The sequence below is a fragment of the Protopterus annectens genome, chromosome 1.part1 (genome assembly GCF_019279795.1).
Source record: "Protopterus annectens isolate FY-2018-M chromosome 1.part1, PAN1.0, whole genome shotgun sequence".
Classification (NCBI taxonomy): Eukaryota; Metazoa; Chordata; order Ceratodontiformes; family Protopteridae; genus Protopterus; species Protopterus annectens.
In genome coordinates, this window is record NC_056726.1 from 1,333,823,392 (window position 1) to 1,333,846,109 (window position 22,718).

Below are 22,718 nucleotides of genomic sequence, written 5' to 3' on the forward strand. Positions count from 1 at the left end.
CCGTGCCATCCTAAATAGAACCAAAATGCTCTCCTCCATAAAAAGGAAGCCAATCTGGTGGTCCTCTGCAATAAACAAACTCTACAACAAAAGGAAGAAACTGTTGCAGAAAAGAGTAAAATCACAAGATTATAAAACCTCCCTTGTCAGCCTCAGTAAGAAGCTGAGATTTCTCATAACAGCCTCCAAAACTAGTCATGAAAACAAAATCACCAGAGATTCTAAAAACAGCCACAAGGCATTCTATAGTTATGTCAAGAATCTCAATGGCAACACTCAGATCTGCTCTGAGTTGCAGCACAATGGCACTAAATATTCAGAACCAACTGATATTGCCAACATCCTGGCAGATAGGTTCAGTGCTAACTTCACCCCCCATCTCACCCCCTGAAGGGCCCACCTCAATCCTGGATTTATCCCTAATCCTGGTAATCATGGCTAAACAGGTAAAAAATTACTCTCCAAAGCCAAGAATACAGCATGCATGGGACCAGACAACATCCCGGGCTGTTTTCTGCATGAACTACAAAATGAACTGGCACCCCACCTAAGTACCATGTTCAATCATAGCCTCACTTCAGGCTTTGTGCCTTCTGAATGGTGCACAGCTACGGGTATCCCACTTCACAAGGGGGATCCACCATGACCCCGGAAACTACCGACCCATTAGGCTGACGAGCCTGATCTGCAAAGCCATGGAATGTATCATCACGGAACTTACAAACAAAGACATAGGCAATCTTCAAACCTTGGACCCCACCCAGTTTGGATTTGTAAAAGGCAGATTGTGTCTCCTAAACTTGATTGACTTCCTTGAAATAGTCACCAGAGCTGTGGACGAGGGTAAAGTGGTTCTCATAGCCTATCTAGACCTCACCAAAGCTTTTGACACCATCCCCTACTCTGGAGTCATAGATAAACTCACTAAACTAGGCATAAATCCCTATGTCATGTGATGGGTTGTCAGATGGCTCACTGACAGAACCCACAGCGTGAAAGTAACTGACTCCAAATCTGACTCCAGACCAGTTACAAGTGGAGTACCACAGGGTTCAGGACTGGGTCCACTTCTGTTTGGCATATACTTCTCTGACATTCAGGCCTACACAGAGGGTCTATGGCTGACAAAGTTCACAGATGACTGCAAATTGGGAGCCATTACTGACTCCCCAAATGATGTGGACATTCTACAAAAAAGGCCTCAATGAGACAGATGCCTGGTGTCACAGCCATGGTCTCAAGCTCATTGCCAAAAAATGCATAGTCATCTCCTTTGGGAGAAACCCTGTGCCCATGAATTACCACATAGGCGATAGCCCACTTATCACCAAAAGTATGATAAGAGACCTAGGGACACAGGTGGACAGTAGTCTCTCATTTGACAACCACATAACCACAGTAGTCAGGAAATCATTCTAAGTGGCACACCTCATCACAAAAGGTTTCTCATCCAGAAAAAAGGAGGTCATTGTTCCTCTCTACTCATCCCTCATTAGACCTATTATAGAGTACAACGCCCCATTTGGTACCAAGTCATCACATTTACAACTGAAAGGAAAAAAACCTCACAAACAAATCATCACTCACCTCTCTCAAATATGCCTATGCAGATGATCAAAAAATCAATCTCCAGCTCTACTCCGTTGCATATTGCCTGCTCAGGCGATCTCTGCTAACAATACAAAGCCATGTCAAACCCAGAGCTGTTGGACATGCTACATCTGAACCTTGTCACCACAATAAACAAATCCTGCTGAGAGGGAGGTTCCTCCCCAAGACTCCCCATACTTTGGAACTGACTGTGCATTTAAAATTCACCCCAGGGATCACTTCTGAACCTATGAATGGCCTAAAACAGTTTCACCTATAAACAAAGACACAAACTCTCTGACACACACATTTACATTTGCAAGGACTGAGATTAGATCTCCTACCTATCTAGTTATTTGTAGCTTATAGGACTGATAAGTGTCCAATAGTACTTCTAAGGTGAATGACAGCAGCAGATCTTGTGAAGTAGGGCAATGGGAAGTTCACTGAATGGGAACAGTCACCTAATACTTAGACCTATGGACACACAAACACACAGGCAAGTGATCTTATATTATAACCCCCACCTCAATAATGGAACATGCAAGGACAGCACTCTATGCCATTCAGGGTATCCATGTGTGTGTGTCTCTATCACTGTCTGTGTTACACCCCACACATCTATGTGTGTGTATGCTTGACATATTATTATCTGTCATGGCCTGTGATTCACAAGTGTAGGAGCATGCCCAGTGTGACCTTCTATAGTGAGTGTGGGACTCCATTCCAGAATACCTCTTAGGAGTAAACAGGTCTTTACATTTTCAGACATATCTGTAGTCTGACAGTCTGACAGTGCAATGTATTGTGTCATTACCTAGTGACATACAACCGCAGATCATCACAGTGCTTTACCAGAGGAATACAAGATGCATGATGCACAGACCAATATTATGAGCCCAGCTATGTACATTCAACAGGCCAGCCCAGGGTTGGTGTGTGTGGCTAGTTGATTGATGATGCTGTGTAAACAGTCCAGCAACTTGGTGATATACTGACTGGGGATCTCCTGCTTATGTGGTATCTTTCTTACCTGAGATGTCATATCCTGGACTGATGTTACAAAATAATGACAACAAATTCTACAGTATTAACACACACATACACAGCTCATTGACCCCTGCATATTGTGGACATGCAACATGTTTTCATGTGTGCACAGACTGTGCTGATAATACTATTGTACCTGTCAGAACCTTACTGCAACTGTAAGACCTGCTGTGCTATCACTGTGTAAGTCTGTAGGGGGTAATTCAACAATGCCACTATTTGTGGGCCTTTGCCAGGCATTTCTTTATGGTTTTCTACAGCTGACTTGCTGGGTGAGGCTGATGGGTGAGTATGGGACCGCCACACTGACATCCATGCCTGTAACCTATGCAAACATTTCCTGCTTTCCCACATAGCTGTCAGTTGTCTGATGCATGCATGCAGCAATACCATAGATATGCTCTGCCTTTGTCAGATGCATGCAGCACACTGCCTATACATGGTAAGTTACAGATAGTGTGATGTGTGTGTTTTTCATTTTTACCATTTGTGGGAGTTAGAGCCTGTGGGGACCTTGGCAATGTGGGGGGGGGGCTGTGTGACCCTTCTCCGTGCTGTTCCTGATGCAGCTGTTTCTGTAGGATCATATTGTCCAGCATGGCACATACTATGAACATGTGTGCACATGTGACTGGAGAGTACTGCAAGGCTCCACCAAATATGTCAAGGCAGCGGAACCGTGACTTGAGCAACCTGAACACATGCTCTGTAATGATCCTGGTTTCTGTGTGTGCCTCAATATGGCATTCTTGAGTGGGTGTGTATACATTTCTGATGGGTGTCATCATCCACAGCTCCAGTGCATAGCCAGCATCCCCCACCAGATGGCCATATGGGATGTCCCCCCTGGCAAATTTCTGATACAGCTGTGAGGAATGCCAGATGTGGGAGTCGTGATAGCTTCATGATAATGTCCTGGGCATTGCACATGACCTGGCAGTTGATGGAAGGGAAGCCCTTGTGGTTTATGTAGACCCTATCCTGTTCACCAGGTGGTGCTTTGATGTGGATGTGCATCCAGTCTATGGTACCCAGTACCTCTGGGTATTCTATAACACGGTGGAAGAGGCGCATATTACTGGTCAACTCCTCCCAGGTGCTGGGGAAGTAAATGTGCTCACCAGCATGTGGTAGCATAGCATCCAGGAAGTGGTGGAGTATCCTGGATGTAGATGCCTGTGAGACCCCATGATGTCCCCAGTAGGTCTTTGGAAAGTACCTGGAGCTAGTATTCTTAAGGCTACTCATACCTCGATATCCACTGGGATGGGTTCCCCTCTGTTGGCTCTGGGTCTGAGTTGAGGCCAGCACAGCTCGATGATTTGCTGAAGTATGTCCTCTCCACCCTGTAGTGCACTACTATCTCCACATCATGTAGCCCCTGGTAGGTTACCCTGGGTCTGAACACTCTTCCCCTCCTCCTCAGTCTGGGGTGGTTGTCATCATTATCCTCCTCACTACTGTCAGCCTCCAGCACATACTGATGTATCAAAGTGACAGCAGCCCCTAACATTTTGTCAGTTAAAATTCCCGCGAGTGTGTACATCAATGGTGCAGAGTTTGTGGAAAAAACAGACTGAAAGGTGTTTGCACAGTTTATGCTGTTGTGCTGCAGATGCTGCCTGTATGATTGGCTGGCTATGATACATTCCACCGGCCTGCTATTTTATTTATACTTGATTGCTTTTTTTTTCCCTTCCTGTGTCTGCTCCTCTGAAGCCGCGAGGCATGCCATGCAAACCCGCTGTCCAAATGTAAACAGTTCTGCTACTTCGGGGTTTTTTTGGGATTTTTTTTTCTTTAGACCCAGTGCGCACCACGCAAACCCATTTAGCTAAGGTAAACAATGAGAAATTGCCCTCCCCCAGACACGAACACGCTCTTCATTTCATGGAATAAGTCAATATAGCCTCAGACACACCCCCTTGCTTAGCTGTGCTTAGCTAAGCACAAATGGAAGCCATGGAGCTCCAATGTGCTTACACCAAGCATGACACCCCCCCCCCCTTTTCATGTCAGCTGCTTCTCCTACTTACACCACTGCCTTATAGTTTCTACATGGTTACTTGCAGCCAAAAAATCATCTCTCATTTAGTGATTCAATAAAATTTGTTCATTTGCATACCCCACTGTCTTAGTCCCTGGTTGCACCATTACACCACAGCCTTCCTCCTTAGCAACCAGTGTTACCTGTTATTGTTTTGATTCTGCATGCCATAGACTATAATGGCAAAATGCATATTTCAGTTAAAATTGCCTTTTCACATTTTTTTTATTTTCGGCACAATCCCATTTGCGCACCACTGCCCTATGCTTAAATGGCTAAAATTGGTCAAAAAAATAAACTTTGATTTTTATAATTTTGCAACACTTTTCCATGCTAATGGCCATGTATTTGGCCATTGGCATGCCTAAGGATTATAATATATGCTTTACTTTGAGCTGTCATGCCTCCGTTTTGATTTTTGCAGAAATGTATTCGGCTAGTAGCCGAATACATTTCTGCACCTCACACTGTTCTTGTATGGATGCTTGCCTGCTTACTGAATTGCTAATTCACCTCATTTACATGGTTTTCACCAGCAAATGAGGTAATTAGTATTATTCAGTGGTGTCCATGCAAGAATAGTGCTGGCAAGCTCATGCACGCTCCCAGCCTTGTTTACTGGATCACTCGTCGAACATATTCCATGCAGGAGCTGCTACACTATTCCTGCATGGAGAAAACAGGTTATTGAATCCTGGGGAATGTTTAATAATATTACTGTTATGGATCTTTTATCCTCAAGTCTCCATTGAAAAAGCACTACTCTCCCATTCGGACTAACCCGGTTAACAAATGTCAAATAAATAAATATAAAATAATACATATATAGATATATTGTATATATACATATATATATATATATATATATACATATATATATATATATATATATATATATATATATATATAGATAGATAGATACCAACTCTGAGATTGCCATACCTTAGAGAAAATGGAATATTTCGGAAATGGCAATCTCAGCCTTGGTATATACAAGTCCGTTTTTGGTCATTCAGTCTCTGTGTTTCAGAACTTGTTTAGTGGGTCCTGACATGACAAATGGTTATCTGTTAGAACCCTTACCAACAATGTCCATCACTGTGCAGAGCTAATATTAAATGATATCACATAGTTGGACCCAGAGGACATTGCCAACCTACTAGTAGATAAATTTAACTCTAAGTTCACCCTCCCCTCCCATCCTATCCTCTCCTACATTCCCAGATCTACACTCCCATCAAACGTCCCATGATAATTCCTCAAAGCACTATCCAAGGCCAAGAACATTGCTTCTATGAGGCCAGATAACATAGTAGGCTACTTACTGGTCAATCTGCAACAGGTCCTTTCAGACCCACTAAAGAGGCTATTCAATGCCAGCCTCTAAAATAGCTTTGTGACAGATGAATAGAGGACAACATCTGTCATCCCCATTCAACAAGGTGGGGCATCAGTAAGCCCAGTAAATTATAGACCAATCAGTCTTATCACAAATCTGACAAGGAGTATGTCATCTCATCATAGGTAGTTTTGGTGAACACAAAGAAACGGAAGGCAGTTCACCAAAACACTTTTATCAACAGTGAAGATTGCCTTTTTCTCCACTGTTGTGTGACTTCAGAAATGTCATATATAATTCTGGGGGGGTGAGGAGTGTTCCCCCACATGGGGGATGCAGGGGGGCTTGCCTCCCTTCAAAAAAAAAAATAATGTTTGGTGAAGGTAGTTTCAGTGAATTGCTTTCAAGTTATTTGTGCTTGCCAAAACTGCCTTCAATGAATCAACATGAATTTGTTCGACCAGCCACATAGGAAATTAAGGTAGGCTGCTATACCTCCTTTAAAAAAGCTGTCATTAACAGTGCACCCCATTATTCAATCCTTGGGCCACTCCTCTTTGGCATTTACTTATTTGAGGTTAAAGATACTGTTAAAGATTTACAGCTGACAAAGTTTGCAGATGACGGTAAACTTGGAACCTTTATAAACTCTCAAAGCTTAATAATAACCACCTCAAAGCCCCATCCCTTTTCTTTTATAAATAAATAAATAAATAAATAAACTCTCAAGAGGAAACTAAGATCCTCCAAGAGGGCCTTTCCAAAACCAAAATCCGGTGTCAAAACCATGGACTAAAACTAAATGCCAAGAAATGTATAATAGTATTCTTTAGCAGCAGGAAGTTCCTTGTAACTATCACATTGACAACACACCACCTGAATGTTATTTATTTATTTTATTTACATTTATTAACCAGGTAGTGTCTGACTGGGTTGAAAGAAAAACCTGTTTTCAGCAGAGGCTCGGGGAGAAAAGCTCCACAACAAAAAGAACATTATTAAGGTACAAGCAGTAAACTTAGTTTAAGTAGTACATTGCTAACAATATGTAAATGAGCTTAACAAAACTATTATAGCAAAATACAATAACAGAATACAATATAAACATGCATGTGTCAGATATACAGGAATACATTTTTTTTTACAATATATATGAAGTACATAAGTCATGTAGCTTTACAAGGTGAGTCACTTCTAAAAGACCAAAATTGGTCATGCAATTTTACAAGTTAGGTCATCTGAAGTAACAAAGGTTAATAAAGATAAGACAGATAGTGGGATAGCCCTATGTGGGATGAGCACTATTTGGGCTAACATATGTGCAATGAGTGGGAAAAAAAGGAAGAATATTAGTGGTTAATTAGTTAATATTCATCTAATAGTGAGGGGCATGGGAACCTATGTAGACAACAAACTGTTCTTTACTCACCAAGTATCCACTATTGCAAGATTGTGCTTCTCCATTGCACAGCTTTGTGCCCAGGTCCATGCAAGTGATAATTCTACTATATTCCACACTCAATAGGCCAATCACTGAGTATAATGACCCCTTCAGTATGTACCTGTCCAAACACCTAACACAAACCGAATGCCCACAGTGTTTTCTTACTAAGAAAATCAGATTCATGGATCATAAAAGCTATGTAGACCACCTCAAAGCCCCATCCCTTTTCTCAGTGTAATACAGGCTACTGAGGAGCGATCTCTGCCTTTCATACAGGACCTCAACAGACCATATTCTATCTGAACTACTGCACATTTGCAAGTCCATTGGGGGCATAAACATCCACTCTAGAGATCTAAACTTCTTTTGCAACATAAAAGAACATATTGGCGGGAAAGATATGTATCACAGAGAATGTCACTTCTTTGAAACCATTTTCTTCTTCTCCAAATACAAGAACGTACTTCTCTTACACTATTCAAATGTTATCTGGCTGAATGACTGAGTAACCACAAATTCACCCTAGTTTACCACCCAGTTGTCCCTCATGGATTGGTGCAACATGTAAATGTTTTGCTCATTCCTGGGTTATTTGTACTTAAAATATACAGGCTAAAAACTACATAGAAATGTATGAGCAGGCTTCTGAAGATCCTTATGTATCAATAGCCTGATAAGTACACATGAAACTATGAATAATACCATTGGACTTGTGAATGTGTAATAGGTATGATAGGAAAGAGTCTACTGCGGCTGTATACATGAGGCAGATGTTGCCTGTTGTTAGCCAGTTTGATATCAAGAAGAGGGACAATGGTTTGAGACAGTCTGCATATTTTTTGTGATTTAGGCCCTTGATGTTTTTTAGTGAGAAAGCATCATGATCCCTCCAGTTGTGAGAAGTGTCTGGACAGGTACATGCTAAATGGGGCATTATATTCAATGATCAGCCTGATGACAGCCAAGTACTGTAGAATGATTACATCCCTGAATCTGGGCAACATACCTTTAGATATAAGCCCTGTGATGAGAAAGGACTTCCTTACTATAGTGGATACATGATGATCAAAGGACAGTTAGTTGTCGATATAGGCTGTATTTCCAAAGCTTAACTGCCAAAGTCCTGTTACAGATATTGCCTAAAACTAAGGTGGCATGGTTGAATCTATAAGTTGACATGATTTCCTAAGCATACATAGTAAAAGATTCACCATGGGGTGCACAGAGTTGGAGTTATAAACAAGGGTTTGCAAAAAGGTCTGTTTCCCCTCCAGCTGTAACACTGTCATTCTCCTTCATCAAATTAGACCAGAAAGTATTCATATTCCCCATAAGACTGAAGTAAGAAGCAAATCTACTAAAGTTAAGTGATGATCCTGACAAAATTCAAATTGTCTCACAAACAAATCCCAATAAATTAGGGAGGGTGGATCTACTTCCACCAAGACACCTGTCACTAGTTCAGTACTCCAGGGCTCAGTCCCTGGACTACTCCTTTTTGGCACCTATTTTTCAGAGGTCAAGGCAAATGTTGAAAGCTTAAGGCTGACAAGGTTTCTTGATGCTGTAAACTCAGTACCATCGTAAATTCTACAGAAGACTCCAAGATCCTTTAAGAAGAACTCTGACAAGCAAATAGCTGATGTCAAAACCATGGCCTAAAACCAAATGCCAAAAAGGTCATAACTATATCCTTTGGCAAACAAGCTGTCCCCCTGCAGCAGTCACATTAACAACACTCCCCTGAATATTAACCCAGTACTGAGGGACCTGGGAATATATGTAGACAATGAGTTGTTACACAAAGTCTTTATAGCACAGCTTAGTAAGGGTATGGCATCCAGTTCTAGAGAGGTAATCATTCCACTGTACACTGCACTCATTAGACCAATCTATGACGCACGATTTGGCATGCACCTGTCCAAGCCCTTGGCTCAATTTGAATGACCACAGCATTTTCCCAGCAATGAAATCACAGGATTAAATCACAAAAGCTACTCTGACTGTCTCAAACCCCTGCTCCTCTTCTTAATGGCCTTCAGACTGCTGATGGGAGCTCTCTGCCTTGCATACAGAGCCTTTACTGACCCATCCTTGCAGATTTTTAACACAACCATAAGTCCAACAGTGGCAGAAGCACCCACTTTAGAGATCTCAGAGACTAAAAAGACATGTTAGAGGTATAGACACATTTCACAGATAATCCTGTTTGTCTGGAACCTCATTGCTCAACATTTGAAGTTAAGTACATCTCTTACTTTTTTCAAGAGCAACCTAAACTTATGGATAGGAATACATAAGTTCACCAGTGGTTTGGCATAGGGAGTACATATAAATACATGCTCCAGGGTTATGGTTATTCTTACTCTTTGTATAGCAAATATGAATGGTTATACTATACAAAGAGTTATCCTACAATACTAACTGATTATTTCACCTGGGTTTATACATGATTACAACAAAATACAGGGGCCTTGTTACCAAACTACTAAGGCCAGAAGCTCAGTGGGAATGCATGGCTGGGCTGTTAAAGATCATCAAAGATCCACAACCCAGTAAGTACCTATAAACCTATGACCCATAGCTGCATTAATTTCATAAAAACTGTATGACCTATAGGTGAACAAATTAATGCAACAGAAAGCCAAGCTGCACAAATGTTCTGAAGAGGTTCCAACCAAAACTGCAACCAGACCAATCAGTGAAGTCGCATACAGACCGTCCAATCAGAGACTAGCAGGAATCAATGCTCCTCTGCTCCTTCTCTCACCAGGAGCAAAGCAGTTGCAGTAATCTCCAGACAGCTCTCTTAAGAAGCCATTTTCAGGCATTCTATTGATTTGGTAATCCATAGGGACACTAAGAAATAATGTTCCCTGCTTGTTTTCTCAGTAGTAACAAAACATATGCACTAATCCCAAACTGATTTCTGAGAAGGAGTTCCTAAATTGTCTAGTGATTGGTAGATATTACAGATTTTTAAAAGTAAGATGGAAAAAGTGCTCAGTACTCTAAATATTACAGCATGTATAAAGTGAGTGGGATGATATCAAACAGAGAGACTAACTCAAGCTTTAAGAGTCAAATGGAGGGCCTTTTCAGTTTGATCTTTCTGTGTCCAGAAGAATGAACATTTGAGATGAGATTAGATGAGACTGAGAGGAACTTCAAAAGTCTAATTTATATTTGGGGATAGCAGCTGAAAGACCCCCAGTATTAAAAGCACAAGAGGGACTGGGTTGGTGGGTGAGAAAAACCCAGTGCAGTCACACACTAGCAGTAGTCACACAGCACTTGCAGCTAAATAAGAATCCTGTTAAATATTCTAATACAGAAAACCTGCTCCTCAGCTCCTTCCACTAATTATCTAGATTTAATTATTTTTCAATCACTGAATGGAAAATCATTTTTTTCTAGCTGACCCTAGCCAAGAACAAAAAATCATGATGAAACAAACTTTAAAATAAAACAAACTCTATTACAATAAGAGCAATAAAATAAATTAATTAAAGTATCCAAACTTTATGTGAAGAATTCCAATCCAAAATCCAGTGAAGTCACACACTAGCAGTAGCTTCACATTCTGATATCTAATGCTTAGCCTTGCATAGCTGATAACACAGGTTATCTATTGTAATGCAGGTAGTAAGTGATGGTATCGATGTTAGCCTTATATTTCATCGGCACAATATAGCATAGAGAGTTAACATTGGCATGCCAACCTTTTAAACATATACATTTAAAAGTGGAGCAATATCAGCATCATAGCTGGCTTTAGCCACCAGCAAACCCTGCGGTCCCTGGGGCCCCCCCTGTTCCTGCAGGGCCCCCAACCACTGCAAGTTATCTTATCTTGATATTTTGTAACATGTCTGCCAAAACAACAAAAGCTAGTACATGAATCTTGCATTTTTAATAAACCAGGTGGGTAATAACTCTTATTTATATCTCCTGTAAAATTCAAAGATATTGCTGGTTATAGTAAGTGTTTTATCAAGCAACAGCTTTCACAATTCCATTAAATATTTTACCACTGACATAGTACCCTTGGCTTAGCTAAACCCTGCTGGTGGACATTTTCTCCACTAAAATTAACAACATATCCAGCTATAGGTACCTGCAATACCCATGGCTGCAAGCCCCCCCCCCCCAATCATTCTTGACTGTGTGGGGGCCCCATAAAAGCTGCGGATGAGTGGGGAAAATCAGAAGAAAAAATGTATTAATTTCCTGATTAGGCTGTTTAACCTGAACAGGGCTGTGATATGACTCTGTTATAATAAAGCTGGTAATGACCGTAGGTAAGCACTAGAGAGATCATCATCCCAGGGTGACTGATCTGAATGCATACCTTGGAGTTTAAGAACAGCTCATGCTTCTGATTTTCAGGGATGGTTTTCTCATACCGGGAGTTTTATAAATACTGGCAGAAGAGCAGATACTATAACTCCCAACTTCTTTGCTGAAGAGTTCAGTGCAATACCATTAATACCAGAATAATGGCTCAAAATGAGGGACATGTTTTAAATATTACTCTAATTCAATTAAAAATTTAATAGAATAACACATTTTGCATCAACATGCATTTTTTTGCTCGATAAGTATAAAACTCTGATGTCTGGATTTATTGACTGTCCGTAGTCCTGAATGATTCACAAACAAATCAAACTTTTTTTGAAGGACAAAGCAAAATTATGAGCAAAATCAGGGAATGTCTGTGAAATCAGGGATAGTGACAGGTTTGCATTACTCCTCATTCAGGTAAATAAAAGTGACTTACACCTGCTGTTTAACTGCTAAATAGCAGTCACTATATATATGTGTGCGTGCATGCGTGTACAAAGTATTGGTGATTTTTATCTGTGTGCACACACTCAATAATGCCAGGACATGTACATTATTCTTCTGGGTATCAGTAAAAAATGTAGCTAACAAGTAATTATATTTCAAAAGTGAGGCATAAAATATGTCATAGAACATTTAGACACTTAGATCTTCTAAGAATCTGGGGGCCTCCACTCCCTAGATTATATAAATGGATACAGGGGGCTCACGTAATCATCCTTGACTTTGAAGGGCCCCACAAAATGTTTTTCTGGTTGGGAAAAAATAATTTTCTGATTGCACTTTTTTACTCTGAACAGGCTAGATATGGCCACCAGTCCTGCTTGGATATGTGTGTACAAGAAGCTGCTGTAGGTTATATGTGTGTGTGTGTGTGTGTGTGTGTGTGTGTGTGTGTGTGTGTGTGTGTGTGTGTGTGTGTGTGTGTGTGTGTGTGCGTGTGTGCGTGTGTGTGTGTGTGTGTGTGTGTATTACTTCTTTAATTTTCATCAGGTTACTGTGACTTGTGTAGGGGAGGAGGCATGCTATGTATATGTATGTCTGCAGTCACCTGAAATACATGACTGTGGCAGTTTGAACCTCTGCTTTCCCCCAGCCTAACACCAGAGCGATGCTTAGGCAGTCTTTTTTTTTTGGGTGGGGGGGGGTGGGGAGAGGCAGGCAATTGACAGATAGGACTTGTTTATCCAGATAACAACTAGCTTGTTAATTTTTTTTGCTACAATTTTGTCATCTTTGAACATTAAGTCTTGGGTACAACTTATGTCTTTCTTGAAGGAAAAAAAAAGAAAACTGAAATTCTTTTTCTTACTCATGTTTTTTTTATTTAGGTCACCACTGGATTAAAAGGCTGGGAAAATGCTCTACAATACATCCTAGAACATCTATAACCCAATGGCTTCTTGGGCCTGGCTTATTTGAGTTATTTCCTAAATGGTTATTATTGTGTTGTCTTGGTCAGGAAAGATGTGTTGAAAGGATGCAGGGAAATGTACACCAACACAATTTATTTCCTCAATCATAATTTCTGTTTAAGTCATCAGTGATTGAAAAGATTGTGTAAAAAGAAAAAAAATCTTTAAAACACACTTCAGAGCATATAGGGGGTTATGCCTTCTTGAAAACACTGAATAGTAAGGCAAAATGAGAGAAAAGGAAGAAAAAAAGTAGTGTGCATGGTATGGGGAGCCCAAGATGGGAGGAAAAATAGGGGAAGACTGAAGTGTGTGTGTGTGTGGGGGGGGGGTGATGCTGAAACAGTAGGTCTAAGATGCCATTTCACCTAAGTCCAGACCTGTACATAAAGTTGCTGCAATGTATCATTGTTATAACTAAATGCCAGTAACCATAACTATCCCTTCATGAGATGGTCCAACATAGTGTGGTACACAGGCCTGTTGTAATGTAAGAGTACTGTAGCTACAGGTCAGTCTGTGTGCACTTCTAAAACTTTGCTGTATAAACTAAAATGTTGCTTAGGAAGGGTGGCAGTCAAAAAGTGATACGTAGACTTGAAGTCCTCGGGGGGCCCCCAACTTAACATTTCTGATGGGGGGCCCCCAAAATGGTAACACGGGCCCTGATCAGCATTTGAAGTATGATGAGAATGTGTATAGTGAAGAATGTGTGTACACAGGAACACTGCTAGTTCTAAGTCTGGCAGCAATGCCTATACTGGAGCAGCATCTATGAATATACAGACAGTTTGTAATTAGATAATTCTGAAAGTGAGAACAGCAATAGCAGTGAGAGATAAGCCACACTCCAACAGCAGTGCCAGTATACCTTTGGCTGTTATTAACTGATTATCTGGGTAGTAGGTACCGACAATGGAGCTGGAGCTATGTGTTGACTCTGTAACAGAGATAACATGCTGCCTAAACAAAAAAGCAGAATCAAAGGGGATACAAAGGTAATTTAGACATGTCCTTTTCAATGGTATTGCACAAAACATTTTAGACATGCCAGAGAGCGTGCAGTTATGTGTGTGTGTTCTACAGTGTGTTTCATGTTATCTTTTAAGTTGTACTGAAGGTTACTAGCATTAGGAAAATCATCACATATATGCCTTCAGACCATTTGTTTTGGTAAGTTGTGAGTTAATAAAGTTGGTAAAAAAAACAATGCAAGGAGAAACTATTAGGGGACAACAATATGCATATATTTTGTGCAGTACATAATGCCTTTCCTATCTACATTCTATAATTTTTTGATTCAGATAGTCACTGAACCATGGTGTGGCATCTAGAACAAAGCCAGTGTTCTGCAGGACATTAAGTAGAAGGTGAATCACGATACTATCAAACACTTTGATTATATCTATAAAAATTCCAGAAGTGAGCTGGCCATGGTCTATTTTGATAAAATGGTTTCAATCACCAGCTGTAGTTCAGTCACTCGAGTATTAAATACAATACTGGCCATTAGTTAACATGTAAGATGCAATACTTTGTTTAGTTCTTTCTAAATAAAAGTTGCATAAATCCCACAGTAACAGATCTTAATTGGTTGTTCCATTCTCATCACCTGCAGGACTAAGACAGGCAGGACTTAGCCCGACAGTAAGAAATTTCCAGGAGTATACAGGTCTCTCCTTTTCATCCATCACCCTGTGGATCCTTTACCAGGTCTTGTAAGTCTGTGTAAGGCAGGGCATCAGCAACAGAAGCAAATAAACACCCACTACATGCAAACAATTCTGTCCTGGTCCACACTAAGGACAGTGAGAGAGAATGTTGATGAGTATAGAACTACCAGTCTTTATCTAGTGTTATGTTGAGTATTTTTGCTGGTAACCAATTATAAGGAGACTGAATGGCCAAAAGAATGGCCTAACATATCCTAAGATTTGAGATGCTATTTCCTGGAATGTTCCCTTTTCTCTGAGGTATGGCAATCTCGGAGCTGGTATATATAAGTTTGGGGGCGGGGAGGTTTGCCTCCTCCCAGAAAAAGAGGGTTAAAGGAGAAGAGCAATTTATGAGATTCACTCATCTCCTGTGTTTTTGGTAATTTCTTTCCAGCTTTTTGGCACTCAGCATTTCGACAGTTCAGTAGGGAGCCACTTTTGTATCTAGGATTATATTTGCATTTTCATCGCCCACAGAATTAAGACCTCCAGGTTATCCTGGCCACTCCTCCTAACATATGCCCCCGGATTCACTAATCTGCCATGCAGGACTAGCTTAGTCCTGCACGGAAGTGCCTGTTTAGGAGCAGGATGGCAGCGCGCCATACATATTAATGAAGGTGCGCTTCCCGCACTCTCAGGCTTACACAACGCATGTACGAGTGCAGGGGGCATGTCTGATAGCAGAGCTCTCAGAATAAACATGTCCCTGCAATGTAGAAAAGCGAGATCACTCATAGGTGTCTGTATATCCCCACCAACCATTTCCCATGTGTACAACAGCAACAGTACTAAAAAAGTAAATAAAAAACCCTTTTATTTATTTTTTTTAAAACACTGATTAAAGCTAACTGCAAGTGCATGGGTGTGCCCATCGCTTAGCTACGGTTAAAGCAGCTTAAAAGGTTGAAGAGGATAACAAGGAAGATATATACAAATGAAGCAGCACAGCAATAGTGTAGTGGCAGAGCATCAGCCTAATGTGCAGGAATTCTCGGTTTGAGTCCCACTCCAGCACATTTCATTTTCCATGTGAAATCTGTAAATGAACTTTTTTTTGCTGTATAACCTACTAAATAGCATTTAAATGTGAACTGGAGTACTACATTAAATGCACATGTGAAGTGTCAGTGTCATAAAGAATAAGGCACTAGTAAGCAGGTTTAAGCATAAATAAGCAGTAGTAAGCATATATAAGCACTAGTAAGCATGTTTAAGTGTGTTTGCACGGGGGTAAGCACTGCCTACACAGATTAAGCAAAGTAGAAGCTAACTGTGTGTAAGAAACTGTAACCGGAGGTTAGCATTACTTAGCTCTGTGCAAACCCGCACACACCTGCTTACAACTGCCTTAATCACTCTGTACCCAACACCAAAATAAACAGCTTCTGCAAGGCTCAAACTCAGGACCCAGTACACTACAGTCACAGTAGTTAACCTCTAAGCCATCATAACCATACATGTTAGTGAGGTTTCAGCAAACAAATCCTCACCATAGGAAAATCAAACCGAACATGTGAACTGAATCTGTGTACAGTGTGATGTTGTATAACCTGCGACATAACATAAATATGTGAACTGGACTACTGCAGTAAGGCCAGATGTGAGGTGTTAGTGTAAGAAAGTGTTGAAGTCCCCAGGACCCCATACAGTGTACGTACACATTATTCCCAGATAACAGAGACAGATATAACATGTAACAAATTATAAATCAATGTCAAAAGGACAATATAATGCTAATTACATATTAAGCAATGCTAAGCATTGCACAGGTAGGCTTACGTGGTGTAAGCAATGTGTAGGCCAGCTAATTCAATCTGTCCAGTAGTATGCCCCTTTAAGCAATGTCAACATTAGGTAAGCAGATGTGCCCATAGCTTAGCCTTTTCAAAACCATCCAATCACAGGAAAGTGTTGGAAATTGGGTGTATTTAAACCCCACAGGCACCAATAATCCCCATAACTAGTTGCAGCTCCCTACTGTAGGCAGAATGGTTGGAGTAGGTGTAGGCACTCGATTCAGATCACAGCACTGGGGTATTAATACATGGTGTGGCTCCTGGTTAAACAGCATAAGCAGAGACTCCTGCAGGGCCATTACCAGGGCTCCCAGTATAAAGCAGAGGCCTGGGACAGTCTCGCCCATGACCTCACTAGTGCCACAGGTATCCCCCAGACTGGTAAGCAGGTCACGCATCACCATGCTGACCTGAAGTGGTGTAGGGGGGATCTACTGGAACAGTGGATCCAGGAGTGCAGGCAGATGGCTGATGCCCCAATACTGAGTAAGTACCCATTCCGCTAAGTATATAATAAGTGCCTAGCTTGTGTATACTATGGATAGGTATGGCTAAATGTCACTGTATTTCTCTGACAGCTGCAGATGAGCGGGCTGTGAACCAGCAAGCCCATGCCACTAGGCTGCAAAGGCTGCGTCGCAAGGCAGGTTAGTAATAATCTTGCATGAACTGTCATATCCTGTGAATAAGGGTATAACCCCTTGAGTGCTTGTATATACTCTGATTTAATATGTTGTCGTGTTGCATGCTATAAATAGTACAGTAGTATTTAGCAGTGTTACCCATGCTGTGGTACACAGATAAAATGTGTAGGAAGTTCAGTATAACAAGAGGTTAGCCATATTGTACAACTGAGGGAGATTTAGAGAGAAAACATTTGAAAGCTTTACACCAATTCCGTCATAGCATAATGTACTGTGATGTTAACTGTGATAGTTTTACCACACACAGCAGGGATTGAATCCCGGGAGTGGTAGTAAGTTGTATACATAATCATACCCCACAGCAGTACAGAATTTGTGAGAATGTTCACATAGAAAGCTGTATGCATAATTAAACCCAACAACTGTACAGAGTTTGCTAGAATGATCAGATAGTACGCTGTAAGCATAATCATAACCATCAACTGTACAGACTGTGGCAGAATGTTCAGGTAGTAAGCTGTATGCATATTCATACCCCTCAACTGTTCTGATCTGCCCAGCATGTGCAGATAAATGGCACAAATCTGCTGCCTAGTACCCTGTTCCCCTGAGAAATCAGTGTGAGGATCCAAGAAATGTAGGCAGCCTGTGATGACATATAACCGATAGTCAAACCTGTACATAGTCAGTGAATGTATATGAAAACAAACCTGTCATTGTAGCAACACACCCAAGGTGTATGAGAGCAATTTGCATTATATGTCACAGTAACACCTGCATCCTGTTAAGCCTCAACCAGAGTGTGTGCAATAACGGATTGAGGGGTACGTGTATAACATCAACATGGAATCTGGGGTATTTGTAGTAATTGCCAGGTAGTGTTAACAAAGGTCTTCTCAACAGCCATAACAGGTTAAAGGTGTAGATTATACGTTAGACACAGTCCACGTATATACTAATCTAAAACATACCATTGTACAAAGTAAGGCCAATGGATAGTGTAATAATACATGTAAGGGAAATATCACTGCAGTGACTAAGAAAGTTGTGAAAACTACAGGGATATATCAGTTGTTAATTGAAGTCTCTCTCTTGCCCCCATCATATGTGCAACAATAACCCAATTATACACCTCAATGGGTATGTTTACTCTCCAAACTTATGTTGGGACATATGTCCTATTGGTTTATAAATATCCACATTTGGTTCTTCGCATGTGCCATGTTAAAATACACCCATATTGGTGGCCTGTTGCCATCAATAAAACCTGCATGCTGTTGTAATGGCCACTGCTGTTCCATATATGCATGTCTTCTGCTCGCTATGCAACTGGTGTAAATTTGGTGTCTTGGGTTAATGGGTATAACTATGCATGCTGTTATAACTAATCCTGAATGCTGTTGACTATTACTAACCCATATCTGTTTGTAAACAGCAACACCATAGCTCATATGGGAAGGCCGGTCTCAGCGGGCTCACCTATCCCACCTCAGCTGGCCATAGCACCAGACACCAGCAAGTCTGGGGCCCAGCCTGGGACCTCCTCCTCCGTAGACCCTGCACCACCTTTGGGTGGAACCGCTGCAGGGGATAGGGCTCACCCCCCCCCCGGGAGTGGCGGTAGAGAGGAACCAGTCATGCATCGTCAGGTCCAGGCCGTGGTGAATAGGGAGATCTATAGGGCATTTCAAGACCAGCTACGACAGCTTGAGGGCCAAGTGGCACAATTAGAGGGTGAGCCTGTCCCTCCTACCCAGTCCCCATCACGGCCACCTTTGTGGCTGTGAAGGTGCAGTGGTGACTGCCCATGGGTGGGAACCTCAGTCCCACTGTTTCTATTTGGGGGCTCATGTGCTTGCGACTTCCAAACACCCCTCCCCATCCAAGGTGTTTACCCCCTACATGTGTCATATATACTGCCCCTGTATGCGTCTTGTTTGTCTTGTCTGTTAACCTACCCAACCTACCTCCCCAAATATACCTACTACCCCTCCCCAACATCCCACTCTCACCTGAAAAAAAAGGGCAATCTGTTCCCACAATAAAATCTTGCCCCATACATAGCTGCCCATTTCGCACACATGTCCACTGGACACATGTAATCTGGTCTAATTGGCATCACAATGACTTTATGTTGTCCTCACCCCTCTCCCAGGGGTTTGAGTGTACAAATCTACCTCCAAATTCAGTGTATATGCACAGCTGTTGCTGTAGAATAAATGGGCAGCTATGGACCTTCCCTACACTCTTCCTGCACATCCCTAGCTATTTTCCCTACTGTCTTTCCCTCTTTGTGCCCCTTTTCCACCACTTTCCTATCAACCCTTTTTTTCTTTTCTTTTAAAGAAATTAGCACAGAGGTAAGCGGCAGTAAGCAATTTTAAGCAGGTTTAAACCTGTTTGCGCAGGGGTAAGCACTGCCTACACAGGTTAAGCAATTTAGAAGCTAACGGAGTGTAAGACACTGTAACCGGAAGTTAGCAGTGCTTAGCTCCACGAAAACCGGCTTACAACTGCTTTAAAGTGCCTTAATCACTCTGTATCCAATGGCCGGTGTTCTGCCCAGCAACAAAATAAACAGCATCGGCAAGGCTCAAACACAGGACCCTGCACACCACACACAAAGTGATTTACGACTAAGCCATGGCAGATATACATAACCCTGATGTTTTCACAAACATATCATCCAGCACAATCAGTCAACAGTACAGGAAATATATTAATATCATACCCTCTTCCACAGCTCTGGAGACTGAATCAAAGTAGTCAGTTAGGTTAAGGAGACAAGATCGGCCCTTTATGAGCCCAGCCTGGGTGGGGTCCAGTGTTTGCTGGTTGCCAATGTCTTTGTTTGTAAGTTGCATGATAATGCATTCCATGCCCTTTCCGATCAGGCTCGTCAGACTGATGGGACGGTAGTTCCTGGGATAGAAGGTAGATTCCCCCTTGTGGAGAGTGATAACTGTAGCTGTGCGCCACTCAGTGGGATAGAAGCCTGAGGTGAGGCTATGATTAAACATGGCACTTAATTGAGAAGCAGGGTTATTTTGTAGTTCATGTAGTACACAGCCCAGGATATCATCTGGTCCCATGGATGCTGTAGTCCTAGCAGTGGATACTGCAGTTTCCACCTGTGTGGCCATGATTACTAGAATTTGGCAACTTTTTGTTACTGAGATGGGCCCTTTGGGGGGGGTGAGAGAAGGTTGAATGTAGCACTAAATCGGTCTGCCCGGATATTGGCAAACTCCTTTGAATCAGTATATTTAATGCCATTCTGTTGTAGCTCAGAGCAGTTCTGAGCATTGCCATTTAGATCCTGGACATAACTATAGAATGCCTTGTGGATGTCTTTGGAATCTATGGCAATTATATTTATGTAACAAGTTGTGGCAGATTTTAAGGGATAGCTTCTTACTGAGGCTGGTAAGGGAGCAGTTTGCATTTTGGGATTATCCTTTTTTCTGCAACAGTGTCTTCCTTCTGTTGTGTAGTTTGTTCATGGCAGTGGAGCACAACATTGGCTTCCTTTTTTGCAGGGCAGTGTTTCGGTTCTATTAGGGATGGCACAATTCATGCACAAGTGGATGTGCCCATACAGTGATGTAGTGTAGGATTCACCAATTGCACTTTCAGCTCCCATCTCCATGGGTGTCATGAGGTTTGTCACTTCTGACTTGAGTAGCATGGTGTTGGCTTTATAGAGGGTATTTATGGAGGTTCCTTACTGGCAGGTGAGGGTGGGATGTGGATGTCAACGGTGATTACCTTATGGTCAGACGTGACCTATGAGGGGTTGACTACTGGTGTGGAGCATCTTACTCCCATATTGGTAATGACCAGGTGTAGGATACTGGAGACCCTGGTTGGACAATGGATTAGTTGATCCAGGGGGTTGTAATGTATGACTTCCAAGAACCATTGGTAAAGGGTGGTGGTACACAAGTTGTTTTCCCAGGTAATGGCAGAGTATTTGGAATCACCCAGTATTATGGTGTTTGGTTGCATCTTAATATTGTCCAGTATGTTTATAACAGTGTAGTGAGAACCTTGGGCCATGGAGGGGGATCTGTAGCAAGCTACAATTTAGATTACAGTCTTACCTAGTGTTAGTTGCATCTGGGGATTCTCAGATGCATTGTGTTGGAAACTAGGCTGGAGGTGTGAATGACCTTGGTGAATATGGACACTCCTCCACCTGTAGTGTTGTGGTTTGTTTCCCAACATGTGTGATAAGGGCTGTAGGCAGGTATTACAGGTGTGGTCTCTGGAGTGTTGAACCAGGTCCCAGTTACTGCACAGATATCAATGTTCTCCATTTGTAGGTGTGGCTCAAGAGAGTGCCTTTTTACGTTTAGATTTCTAGCACTGAGTCGCATTACCATCAGTTTTGCATGCTTGTATCTGTTACAGTGGTGGTTTTGTCTTTTGAACCTTGCCTAGGTAAGGAACTATGGAGGTGCTAAGAGCTGTAGCCAGTAACCTGAATCCCAGGGGCAACATGTGCAGACCATCTCTGGCAGAGTATTGTGGTTTGTACATCATGTCATCCCAGGCAGACAGATACTGGATCCCCTTTGAATGACATCAGATGCTTAGCCACTTGTTGAAGTCATTCCTGTGTATATGTATATGTGTGAGTGCTTATATGTATATATGTACATATATATCTTCTTATATGTATGTGGATATGTATATGTCCATATATGTATGTGGATATGTATATGTGTATATATCTACATAGATATGGGGATATATGTGTACACATATATGTTTACTATATGTCCAGAACATGGAGTAGAGTCCTACCTCAGTACCAATAGTCCCAACCCCGTAGTGCAAGGGGATATCATGGATGTATTAAAGGGTATATATGTAGACTGTTGCCACTGTCATAGGGGTGTCTTAACTGACATGTTGGGTGTGAGAGGTCACATCTGCTGTAGACGTGCACCATTGCCTATGGACAGACATCGTAGGGGCAGCATAGTACAGTCCCACTGCTAGCACAGTAATGATCCTCTGGACTACAGCAGGGATATGACCACTATATGTGGATAGTCTGGCACTCTGTGGTCAGTCCAGAAGTGTACACATGTCCCCTTCATGTGAGACATGTGGACCACGCCACCCAATGTGGATGTTACTAGCCATGTACATGGGTATATCCCAACAATACTGGGATACATATGCCCACACAGTGTATGCACACACACACGCCAGTCGGTCCAGACACATAATACCTGGTGCTGCTGAGTTCACATGGCCACATACTACCCAGTACATAATGACAAACATCTGTACAGCATATCACTGCTTTGTCAGAAATAC